The sequence below is a fragment of the Mustela nivalis genome, assembly GCF_964662115.1.
Source record: "Mustela nivalis genome assembly, chromosome: 10".
In the NCBI taxonomy this organism is placed as follows: Eukaryota; Metazoa; Chordata; class Mammalia; order Carnivora; family Mustelidae; genus Mustela; species Mustela nivalis.
This window is the reverse complement of record NC_139029.1, coordinates 28618477-28631350: the sequence shown is the minus strand read 5'-3', so window position 1 is coordinate 28631350 and position 12874 is coordinate 28618477. Positions and strand designations below refer to the sequence as shown.

Below are 12874 nucleotides of genomic sequence, written 5' to 3'. Positions count from 1 at the left end.
GACAGACATATAGACCAATGGAATAGAATAGAGAGCCCAGAAATAAACCATCACATATATGGTCAAATGATTTTTTGAAAAGGGTGCCAAGGCTATTCAGCAAGGAAAGAACAATCTTTTTAACACACCATGCTGGGAAAACTGGGTATCCACATGCCAAAGAGTGGACCTTTACCAAATACCATATATAAAAATAAACTCAACATGGATCCATGACCTAAATGCAAAACACAAAATAATAAAATTCTTAGAAGAAAACATAGGACAAAAACTTCACAATCTTGGATTTGGAAACGACTTCTTGAATATAACACTAAAGGCACTGATAACAAAATAAAGGGATTACATGAAAAATTTTAAAGTTTGTGCATCAAATAACACTATCCACAGAGTAAAAAAGCAATACACAAAACAGGAGAAAAATATTGGGAAATCCATATCTGATAAGTGATTAATATCCAGAAAATATAGAGAATTTCTAAAACTCAATGAGAACAAAAAAGCCTAATGCAAAAATGGGCAAAGGGGGGCACCTGGGTGGCTCAGTGGGTTAAAGCCTCTGCCTTCGGCTCAGGTCATGATCCCAGGGTCCTGGGATTGAGCCCCACATCGGGCTCTCTGCTCAGTGGGGAGCCTGCTTCCTCCTCTCTCTCTCTCTCTCTGCCTGCCTCTCTGCCTACTTGTGATTTCTGTCTATCAAATAAATAAATAAAAATCTTTTTAAAAAAATGGACAAAAGACTAGAATAGACATTTCTCGAAGGAGATATACAAATGGCCAATAATCACATGGAAAGATGCTCAACATCATTGATCATTAGGGAAATGCAAATAAAAACTAGTGATACCACCTCATACCTGGTAGGGCAGCTAATAAAAAAATAGAAAATATCAAATTTTGGCAAGGATGTAGAGAAATTGGAACCTTGTGCACAGTTGATGGGAATGTAAAATAACAGTCACTGAAGAAAATATTATGGTGGTTGCACACAAAGCTAAAAATGGAATTACGTATGATCCAGCATTCCACTTACGGGTATATTCAAGAGTTGAAAACAGGATCTTGGGCACCTGGGTGGCTCAGTCGGTTAAGATGTCTCTGTCAGAGAGACATCACAAGTAGGCAGAGAAGCAGGCAGAGAGAGAGAGGAGGAAGCAGGCTCCCCGCTGAGCAGAGGGTGCAATGTGAGGCTCAATCCCAGGACTCTGAGATCATAAACCCGGCTGAAGGCAGAGGCTTAACCTACTGAGCCACCCAGGTGCCCCAAAAAACAAGGTCTTGAAGAGATATTTATACACCCGTGTTTGTAGCAGCATTATTCACAATAGCCAAAAACCTGGAAGCAACCCAAGTATTTACTGACCAATGAATGGAAAAGCAGAATATGGTATAAAAAAAAGGATGAAATTTTTTCAGACTTAAAAAGGAAGGAGATTCTAAAAAAGTAAAAAATACAAAAAATACCAAAAAAATTTTTTAATAGTTTGTTTATGTATTTGACAGAGAGAGACACAGCAAGAGCGGGAACACAAGCTGGGGAGTGGGAGAGGGAGAAGCAGGCTTCACGCTGAGCAAGGAGTCTGATGTGGGGCTCTATCCCAGGACCCTGGGTTCAGGACCTGAGCCAAAGGCAGACACTTAACAACTGCCACCCAGGTGACCACCCCCCAATTTTTTTTTTAAATGAAGTAAATTCTGGAATATGCTACAATATGGATGAACTTTGACGACATAATGCTAAGTGAAATAAACCAGTCACATAAAGACAAATACTGTATGATTCCACTTTTAAGAAGTATGTAGAGTAGTCAAGGTCATAAAGACAGTACGCATAAAAGTGGTTGCCAGGAGTGGAGGGGAGGAGAGATTGGGAGTTATTGTTTAATAAGTACAGCGTTTCAGGTTTTTTTTTTTAAGATGTTATTTATTTATTTGACAGACAGAGATCACAGGCAGAGAGACAGGCAGAGAGAGAGGAGGAAGCAGTCTCCCTGCTGAGCAGAGAGGCCGATGTGGGGCTCTATCCCAGGACCCTGGGATCATGACCTGAGCTGAAGGCAGAGGCTTTAACTCACTGAGCCACCCAGGCACCCCATAGCGTTTCAGTTTTAGAAGATTAAAATAGTTATGGAGCTGGATAGTGGTGATGGCTGCATAGCCATGTAAATTTTGTACTTAATGATATTGAACCATGTACTGAAAAATGATTAAGATGAGGCTGGCTCGGTCAGCAGAGGGTGCGACTCTTGATCTAGGGGTCATAAGTTTGAGCCCTATGTGGGGTGTAGAGATTACTCAAAAGTAAATAAATAAACTTAAAACATGGTTAAGATGACAATTTTTGGTTTTTAATTTTTAATTTTTTAAAGTTCCAGTATCATTAATATATGGCATTATATTAGTTAAGATGGTATATTTTATGTTATGTGTATTCTGTCACACACAAAAAAGGGAAAAAATACCTAAGAATAAGCTGAACAAAGTCACAGGTCATATAGGAAGAATATGATGAAATCTTATTGAACAACGTAAAATTGAAGCTAGATAAAAAAAAAAAGTTATTTGTTCTTGGGTATCAATGTTATAAAAACACAAAAAAAATTTTTATTATTTATATTTAATGCAATTCTAGTTAGAATTCTGACAGGCAGTTTTTTTATATATATTGAACTGAATTGCTAAAATAATCTTAAATCCATATGGAAGAATAGAAGCCCTAGAATAACCAAGGAAAACATAAAAATGAACTGTAGTGAAGGGGGACTACTTGCTTAAACAGATGTCAGAATATTCATAAAACTGACGTAATCAAAGTAATATAACGTTGGCATAGGATTAGTTCAGTGGAAAATAATAGAAAATCTAAAACGAGATCTTATTGTATTAGATTGTTCAGCATGTAACAATGGTGTCATTTGTCATAGAGGGAAAACATGGTTCCTTTATAAATGTTGCTGTTGAACTGGTTGTGTATGTGGAAGAAAATAATTTTTTTTTAAGAGAGAGAGAGAGAGCATGAGTGGGGGTGGGGAGGGGCAAAGGGAGAGAGCCCCAAGCAGGCTCCATGCCCAGCACAGAGCCCAACTTGGGGGCTCAATCTCATAACCCTGAGATCATGACCTGAGTTGAAATCAAGAGTTGGAGGCTTAACCAACTGAGCCACCCAGGTGTTCCTGGAAGAAAATAATTTGACCCCTATCTTATGCAATTTAAATAGATGGCTTAAATACTTACAGTTAAATGTAAATATAAAATAAAAATAAAAATCTTAGAAAATGTAAGAAGGGATCTAATGGCAACATGGTGATTATAGTTAATATACTTGAAGTTTTCTAGAAGAGTAGATTTTAAATGTTCTCACCACACACAATGGTGACTTTGTGAGGAGATGGATGTGTTATTTACCTTGGTGGTGATCATTTCAAAATGAATACATACATTGTCACGTTATACAGTTTCATCTTCTTTTTAAAGATTTTACTTATTTATTTTTAGAGAGAGCACAAGTGCGGGGAGGGTTAGAGGCAAAGGGAAAGACAGAATCTCAACCAACCTCCATCCTGAGTGCAGAGCCTGATTTGGGGCTCAATCCTATGATCTTATGACCTGAGCCAAAATCAAGAGTCAGATGCTTAACCAGCTAAGCCACGGAGGCTTCCCTCACCTTACATACGTCTAAAAATTCTGTTGTACAACATAAGTACCTGTATAAAGTGCAGATGCTCAAAACATTTTGGTAAAATTTAGATGTTACATAATTTAAAGAGGAAAACATTTTTTGAAAAAGCAACTATTTTAATTTTGCATATAATTAATTATTTTTTTTTTAAAGAGAGGGAGAAAGAGAGAATCTTAAGCAGGCTCCATACGCAGTGTGGAGCCAGACATAGGCTCAATCTCACAACCCTGAGATCATGACTGGATTCCAAATCAAGAGTTGGATGCTTAACTGACTGAGCCACCCAAGAATCCCTTTTCTGTATATATTTTTATAAAAAAGAAAGAAGATGCAGGAGACTATATGTACAACCTAGGCATGAGGTAGACCAAGGCAAAAAACTCAGCCGTTAGAAAAGAAAAGTAGGGGAAGCCTGGTTGTCTCAGTCTGCAGAGCATGCAACTCTTGATCTCTGGTCAAGAGTTCAAGCTCCCCTGTTGGGTGTAGGGATTACTTAACAAACAAACAAACAAAAAGGAACTACTTGACTAAATGAAGCCTCTTTTTTTTTTAAAGGATTTTATTTATTTATTCATGAGAAACAGAGAAATAGAGAAAGAGAGAAGCAGAGGGAGAAACAGAGGGAGAAGCAGGTTCTTCACAGAGTGGGGAGCCTGATGTGGGACTTGATCCCAGGACTGTAGGATCATGATCCAAGCCAAAGGCAGATGTCCAACTGACTGAGCTGCCCAGGCCCCCAAGTATAGCCTTTTAAATGAGTCGTAAAACAAGCAAAAAAATTTTGGGGGGAATGCAACAGAGTGAACAGAGAGTTGACATTTATATATATTTTTAAAGATTTATTTACGAAAGAGAGAGAGAGCACAAGCATGCAAGCAGTGGGGGAGGGGCAGAGGGAGAGAGAGTGAATCTCCAGCAGACACCACTCTGCTCCCCCCTGAGTCTCAGGTGGGACTCAACTCCACGGCCCTGTAATCATGACCTGAGACAAAAATCAAGAGTTTGATGCTTAAGTGATTGAGCCATCCAAGACTTACCATTTATAACATTAGAGGAATTCTTGCAAATGGACAAGAAGAGGACTAAGACTTGAACAGAAAAATGGACAAAGTCCATGAAGAAGTAATTCACAGAACAAATGTGGGTGCACAAGAAGCATATTAGAGTGTTCCGACTCACCAAAGCCAGGGAAATGTAAATTAAATAACAGTTTAAGATTTCACTCTATACTTACCAGATTGTGAAAATTAAAACATTTAGATAATATTTATTGCTGGTGGGATGGTTGAACAAGAGGCATTATTAGATATTGCTATAAAGTAGAATAGATTTTTTTAAAAAAATTAAGTTATTTATTTCTATACCCACCATGGGGCTCAAACTCATGGCCCTGAGATCAAGAGTCCCATGCTCTACTGACTTGACCAGCCGGGTGCAACTGGTATAGACTTTTTGTAAAGCATTTCAGCAACACCTTTAAAAAATAAAAACATATTCTTTCATCTACAAATCCCATGTCTGGGTAGACATCCTATAAAAGAAAAGCACTGGACTATATCTACGAGGATGTTTATTGCAGCGTTGTTCACAGCGGCCAAACACTGAGATTAAAGAGAATATTCATCATTCAAGCAGTGACTGAAGAAAGTATGGTACATTTGATGCAGCTATTAAAAAAAGAGTAGGTCAGGGGCACCTGGGTGGCTCAGCTGTTAAATGTCTGTCTTCCGCTCATGTCATGATCCCATGGTTCTAGGATCAAGCCCTGCTTCGGCTCCCTGCTCAGCAGGAAGCCTGCTTCTCCCTCTCCCACTCCTCCTGTTTTTGTTCCCTCTCTTACTGTGTGTCTCTCTCTCTGTCAAATAAATAAATAACTTCTTAAAAAATAAAGAGTAGATTAGAAGTATGCAAATTTACACGGTAGGATTTTATTTTTATTATTTTTTAAAGATTTTATTTATTTATCAGAGGGAGAGAGAGTGAGCACAGGCAGACAGAGTGGCAGGCAGAGGCAGAGGGAGAAGCAGGCTCCCTGCTGAGCAAGGAGCCCGATGTGGGACTCGATCCTGGGACGCTGGAATCATGACCTGAGCCGAAGGCAGCTGCTTAACCAACTGAGCCACCCAGGCGTCCCACATGGTAGGATTTTAAAAAGGAAACCAAGGTATGGAGAATTTATGTAATTTATCTAAGATCATAAAGCTAGTAAAAAGTACTATTAAGTATTAGTACTAGGAATACTAGTAAGCATTCAAAGAGTCTGGGTCCAGAGTCCATAAACTTAGCCACTGTATTGTGTTATTTCTGAGGGGATATAAACAGAAAGTAGAGGATGACAAAGAAAAGGGGGGGAAATAAGAGATTCCACAAAATACCACCAATGTGAAAGGAGCATGGAACAAAGGGGGAATAACCATCTGGTAGCAACTGTTTACCCTTGATCTCCTAAGACAGGGCAGAACAGCAGAGGCCACCCTTCCTAACTCTCAATGTGGCATGGGAATGGTGACTGCTTAGACCACCAGAAGACACTCCATCTTCCTTTGTTGAGGTACAGAGCCTGTAGGAGCCACAAGTACCACAATGCTTTGGATCTTCTTGCCATCCCTCTCTGAGCTTACCCTGAGTCTCCTCTCTGCTGGTGTGGCTCTGATTCCCAGTGCAGCTGGCTGCCGTTCACAGAGATGGGATGTAGCAGAGGCCTCTTTTCTCTCTGGCAAATAGCAGAATGGTGTGGTTAAAACAGATCTTGGGGGTGGGGGGGCGCCTGGGTGGCTCAGTGGGTTAAAGCCTCTGCCTTCGGTTCAGGTCGTGATCCCAGGGTCCTGGGGATCGAGGCCGCTTTGGGCTCTTCGCTCAGCAGGGAGCCTGCATCCCCCCCCTCTCTCTGCCTGCCTCTCTGCCAACTTGTGATCTCTGTCAAATAAACAAATAAAATCTTTAAAAAACAAACAAACAAACAAAAAACAGATCTGGGGATCAGGCGGATGTGGGCTCAAATCCCAGCTCGGATATTGACCACTTTGTGGAAGTCTAGGCCAGTCACAAGCTCTCTGAACCCAGGTTGCTCACCTATAAAATGAACCTACCTCACAGGTGAATTACCGGAGTTAACTGAGATGATGCCCCTCGAATGCCAAGCACAGCTCTTCTTCTTCTTTTTTTTAAAAAATATTTTATTTATTTATTTGAGAGAGAGACAGTGAGAGAGAATGAGTAAGGAGAAAGCCAGAGGGAGAAGCAGACTCCCCGCGGAGCTCGGAGTCCGACGCGGGACTCGATTCCCAGACTCCAGGATCATGACCTGAGCCAAAGGCAGTCGCTCAACCAACTGAGCCACCCAGGCACCCCAGCTCTTCTTAATAAAGTCAGAACGTATCTCTCAGTGGGGCACTTGTATTCAGCTACTTTTATTTATTTATTTATTTTGAAGATTTTATTTATTTATTTGACAGACAGAGATCACAAATAGGCAGAGAGGCAGGCAGAGAGAGAGGGAAGCAGGCTCCCTGCTGAGCAGAGATCCCGATGCAGGGCTTGATCCTAGGACGCTGGGATCATGACCTGAGCCGAAGGCAGAGGCTTTAACCCACTGAGCCACCCAGGCGCCCCCAGCTACTTTTATTTTTTAACCCACAGCCTTTCTTCCCATTATTTGCTGCGGGACTCCAACAAAGAAGCTGGGCATTGAACCAACTGTTTGCTTACATATCTTCTAAAACATTTTTGAAAAATTGTGTGCTCTTGTGCATATGTTTTAATTGATTTTAAATTTTTTCATTCTGGGGAGTGTGGGTGGTTCAGTCAGTGAAGGCATCTGACTTTGGCTCAGGTTGTGATCTTGGGGTCCTGGGATAGAGCCCCTCATAAGGCTCTGCACTCAGCAGGGAATCTGCTTGTCTCTCGCCCTCTACCCCTCCTCTGATTGTGCTCTCCTGTCTCTCTCTCAAATAAATAAATGAATATAAAATCTTTTTTTTTTTAAAGATTTTATTTATTTATTTGACAGACAGAGATCACAAGTAGGCAGAGAGGCAGGCAGAGAGAGAGAGAGAGAGGGAAGCAGGCTTCCTGCGGAGCAGAGACCCCGATGCGGGGCTCGATCCCAGGACCCTGAGATCATGACCCGAGCCGAAGGCAGCAACCCAAACCACTGAGCCACCCAGGCGCCCCTATAAAATCTTTTAAAAATAAATAATTTTTTTCATTCTAAGATCAGTACTGCAAAAGATAGGGTTTCCAGCATATTGCAAATATCAACATTTCAAAATTAAAAACCATTACATAACTATTTTTGAATATATTGACTATTAAAAATCACATGTCTGAAATCAGTTTCACTGGGCCAAAACTGGGAATCATTATAAATATGTTAAATATATTGAATCATTTTAAAGTGGTCTAGAAAGGCCTCTGACCGATAAGGGCACCAGATCAGATAGTGCTTGACCAGCCTAGCCATACACCTTTTTGCGGCATTTGACTTCTAGTGAAACAGTACTTGAGACACAGAAGGAAAAAGCTCTAAGCAGAAGCCATAAGGTCGTAGCATCTAGGAGAAAGAAGAAATCTAGCAAGATATAGGACAGCAGGGACAGAATCCATCAGTAGAAATAGCAGGAAGAAACAGAGGCAAGGACAGAGATGAACTGTGTCCAGAGAATGGAGGGTAGGGAGCAACAGATGTAGGTGGGGCAGGGGAGTGACCACTGGCATTGTCTTTGGGCACTAGAGCTGTTACTGTATTCTAAATGCCCAAGGGCCAGGGTTCAGTGGCACAAAGCCTAGAAATACAAACCAAGATGCTTTTGTAGGTTTTTTGTTGTTGTTGTTGTTTTGTTTTTTTGTTTGTTTTGTTTTTTTGGTAGGCTCCTGACCCGGTGTGGGGCTTGAACTCACAACTGTGAGATCAAGACCTGAACCAATATCACGATTTGGACCCTTAACCTACTGAGCCATCCAGGGGCCCCTGTTTTTGTGCTGCTTATTTGTGATTCTTTTTTTCCTTTAAAGATTTAATTGATTTATTTGACAGAGAGAGAGAACATGCACAAGCAGGGTGAGTGGCAGAGGGAGAGGGAGAAGCAGATTGGCCGCTGAGTGAGGAACCCAGAGTGGAACTCGATCCCAGGATCCTGAGATCATAACCTGAGCTGAAGGCAGACGCCTAACCGACTGAACCACCCAGGTGCCCCTTATCTGTGATTCTTTGGACCAAATTCCCACTTCCCATGGTAAGATGGGGGTGCTTTTATTTCTTTTAGCCTAAATGAAGTTAATGCCGATATCAACACGAGGAGGGGGCTTGCAAGGAGCAGACTTCTGGAGTTGTGAAGAATGGAATGTGGCAACCACAGCAAGATGGTGAGCGGTGAGAAGCTTTCTGTTAATTGCACGACAGAATAGCCATTGGGAGCATAGGCTCTGGGGCCAGAGAAACTGAATGTGAATTTGTCCTTGTTGCCAGACTTTGGGAAAGTTTCTGGGCCTCAATTTTATCTGTAAACGAGATATAGATATATTGGTTTCCTATGGCTGCTGTAACAAATTGCCACTTGGTGACTTGAGATAACAGGAATTTACTCTCATATAATCCTAGAGGTCAGATGTCTGAAATCAGTTTTATTGGTCCAAAATGAAGAATCAAGACATTACGGACACCTGGGTAGCTCGGTTGATTAAGCGTCCGCCTTCAGCTCAGGTCATGATCTCCAGGGTCCTGGGATTGAGCTCCTCATCAGGCTTCCTGCTCAGCAGGGAGTCTGTTTCTCCTTCTCCCTCTCCCTCTGCCCCTCCCCTTGCTTGTGCTTTCTCTCACTCTCTCTCCCAAATAAATAAAATACTTTAAAAAAAGAAAAATAATCAAGGCATTGGCCAGACTCTTCTCCATCTAAACACTCCAGAATAGAGTCTGTTCATGGCCTCTTCCTGCTTCTGCTGGCTGCCAGCATTTTTCAGTTTGTGGTTACATCATCTGACTACCTATGTGGTCCCACTGCCTTTTCTTCTTCTGCTGGTGGCAAATCTCCCTCCACCTCCCTCTTACAAGGATATCTGTGATTGAATTTTAGGACCCAGCTAGATAGTCCAGGTGGATCACATAACCATAATGTAGCTCTTTTACCAGATAAGGTGATATTCTGACATCAACTAACATACTATCATAAAATTCTGGCATTAACCACCAGGAGTTAGCACAGAACCCACCATTAAAAGGCATGGTCCCCAATAAAACTAACTTCACTTCAGAAGCCACCCAAACTTTAGCCATTCCCAGGCCAACCCCATTTATGCCAACTGGCTACAAATTTGAGGGTTCCCCACTCTGGCTTGAAAATTTGGTAGAACGACTCACATAACTCAGGAAAGTTCTATACTTCCAAATATAGTTTTATTATAAACAATACAAGTCAGGACCAGCCAAAGGAGAGCCACAGAAGTTGGGAGGGCCTCAAATGCTGAGCTTCCATGCCCTCTACCTGTGAAATCAGGGCATATCACCTCCTGGTACATCAAAGTTTGCCAGCCATGAAGCTCAGAGTCCAGAGTTTTTACTGGAGCTTCGTTATATAAGCAAGATTGGTTAAATCATGGGGCCATTGGTTGGCTGTCAATCATTGGTTGAGTTCAGTGCCCTTTCTTCTTTTGCCTCTCTAGAGGTCAGGCTGATATCTTATGGGTATGTCATTGTAGTTTTGATTTGGATTCCTCTAAACACCTGTGATGAATGATGTTGAATGTATTTTCATGTGCTTATTGGTCATTTGTATATATTCTTTGGAGAAATACCTATTCAAAATATTTGCTCAATTTTTGATCAAGCTTTATGTCTTTTTAATTATTGAGTTCTAAGAGTTCCTTATGTATTCTGGACAAGTATCGTATCAAACATATCACTTTGCGAATATTGTCCTCCCATTTTGAGAATATTTTCTCTCATTTTGCTTTTTTGGTGGCGGTGTGTGCAGCACAAACATTTAAATTTGAGGTAACCCAACTTACCTGATTTTTCTTTAATCAGTTGTACTTTTGATGTCACATCTAGGAAATCGTTGCTTAATCCAAGGTCACAACAATTTTATTCCCATTTTTCTTGCAGGATTTTTATAATTTAAGTTCATATATTTAAGTCTATGATCCATTTTGAATTCATTTTTTGTGTATAGTGTGAGCTAAGGATCCAACTTCATTTTTTTTTGCATGTGGATATCAGTTGTATTTGTACCACTTGTTAAAAATTAGTCATTTTTTTTTTTTTAAGATTTGATTGATTTGGGGCACCTGGGTGGCTCAGTGGGTTAAAGCCTCTGTCTTCGGCTCAGGTCATGATTTCAGGGTCCTGGGATCGAGCCCCGCATCAGTCTCTCTGCTCAGCGGGGAGCCTGCTTCCTCCTCTTTCTCTGACTGCTTCTCTGCCTACTTGTGATCCCTCTGTCTCTGTCAAATAAATCAATCAAATCTTTAAAAAAAAAGATTTGATTGATTTATTTGACAGAGATCACAAGTAGGCAGAGAGAGAGAGGAACAAGCAGGGTCCTTGCGGAGCAGAGAGCCCTACTCAGGGATCCCAGGAAGATCACAGGTCTGTGGTCAGGAGAGAGGAGCTAAGGGGAGTCTGAAAACAAGCCTCTGTTGCATTAGGGAATATAGGCAGAGTAAACTGCAGACATAGCTTCAAGAATTTTGGCAAAATCCAAGAGGGAATCTAGGAGCTTGAATTTTAAGATTCTACCATCAAGAAGCAACAAGGACACAGTTAGATCAGGCTTCTTTGTTTACTTTGGGGAGTTTTGGTAGAGACACAAGATTTAAGGGATTCATTAAGGCAATAGTTGTAGCCTTAGTAGCTAACAGAACTGTGAGGCAAATTTAGATCCAACACTCTGGCCAGTGAAGAACTTGGAAAAATGTAGAGGAGGGAATTTAAAGCTGTAGAAACTATGCAAATATATACACATAGGGATAGACTGGTGGACAGATAGATGAGATGGATACATAGGTAAGGTAGCTATTTAGTTACTTTTTGGAAATGGAATTTAGGGAGACTTTCATTTTTTACTGTTTTATTGTGCATTTAAATATTTTGCAGTATTTTATAAGAAATAAATGAAAGAATTTTTAATTAATTAATTAATTAATTTTAGAGAGTGCATGAGAAGTGGGAGTGGCAGAGGGAGAGGGAGTGAAGCCTGATGTGGGGCTCCAACCCAAAACCCTGAGATCACGACCCGAACTGAAACCAAGAGTCGGATGCTTAACCAACAGAGCCACCCAGGCATCCTGCCTCTGCCTGCCTCTCTGTCTGCCTGTGCTAACTTGCTCTCTCTCCCTCTGTCTCTGACAAATAAATAAATAAAATCTTAAAAAAAAAAAAGAAAAAAAAAAAGAAAATCAACTCTGGACTAGTTCCAGTATATCTCACAGTGCCTACTACAAACAAAACTCAATTCCAGATTCAAACCCTTAGCACGTAGAGGACTAGGAAATTTAAAATACATCCAGAGACCAAGCTCCAAGAAGGTCTTAAAAGTGCAGTTTTAACCTTCCAGCCTCTGCAATGTCGGCAGGCTGGACCGGGGGGTCAGGAACACTAGAAAGAGATGGGCAGAGGGAGAGGGAGAAGCAGGCTCCCACTGAGTAAGATGCCTGATATGGGGCTTAATCCCAGGATACTGCCTGAGTTCATGACCCAAGCCGAAGGCAGATGACTGAGTGAGATTAACTGACTGAGCCACCCAGGCACGCCAGAAAGCTTTCTTATATATGTTTCTCTGTATGTAGGTATTCATCTATCAATCAATCATATATTTATAATTGTAGTAGGTTCCTGGTAAATTCAAAACTCTTTAAATAAATAGATATATATAATATAAATAAATATATAATAAATATATAAATATATTTAAATAAATATATAATAAATATATTTAGATATTTATTTATATAATAATATATTATTATGTATGTGTATTTATTAATATTTATTATATATCTACATTAAAATATATTTGAATAAATCTATAAATATATATATATATATATTTTATTTTTTAAAATTAAAAGAAATATTTTAAGTAGGCTCTATACCCAACATGGGGCTTGAACTCACAACACCTGAACTCACAACACCAAGATTAAGAGTTGCATGCCCTATGTACTGAGCCAGCCAGCCACCCAGAAGCTCTTTTCAACTTA

The 12874-nt window shown here is 40.5% G+C and overlaps 1 long non-coding RNA gene across 1 annotated transcript in view; it reads right to left on the bottom strand.

Moving 5' to 3' along the window:
- Positions 1 to 6300: 6300 nt before the first annotated feature.
- The window catches only part of LOC309842603, a 69114-nt gene continuing 62540 nt past the window's right edge, over positions 6301 to 12874 (bottom strand). Inside the window, exon 3 of the long non-coding RNA XR_014299689.1 lies at positions 6301 to 6392. This is a non-coding gene — a long non-coding RNA (uncharacterized lncRNA). The remainder of the gene's footprint in view (positions 6393 to 12874) is intronic.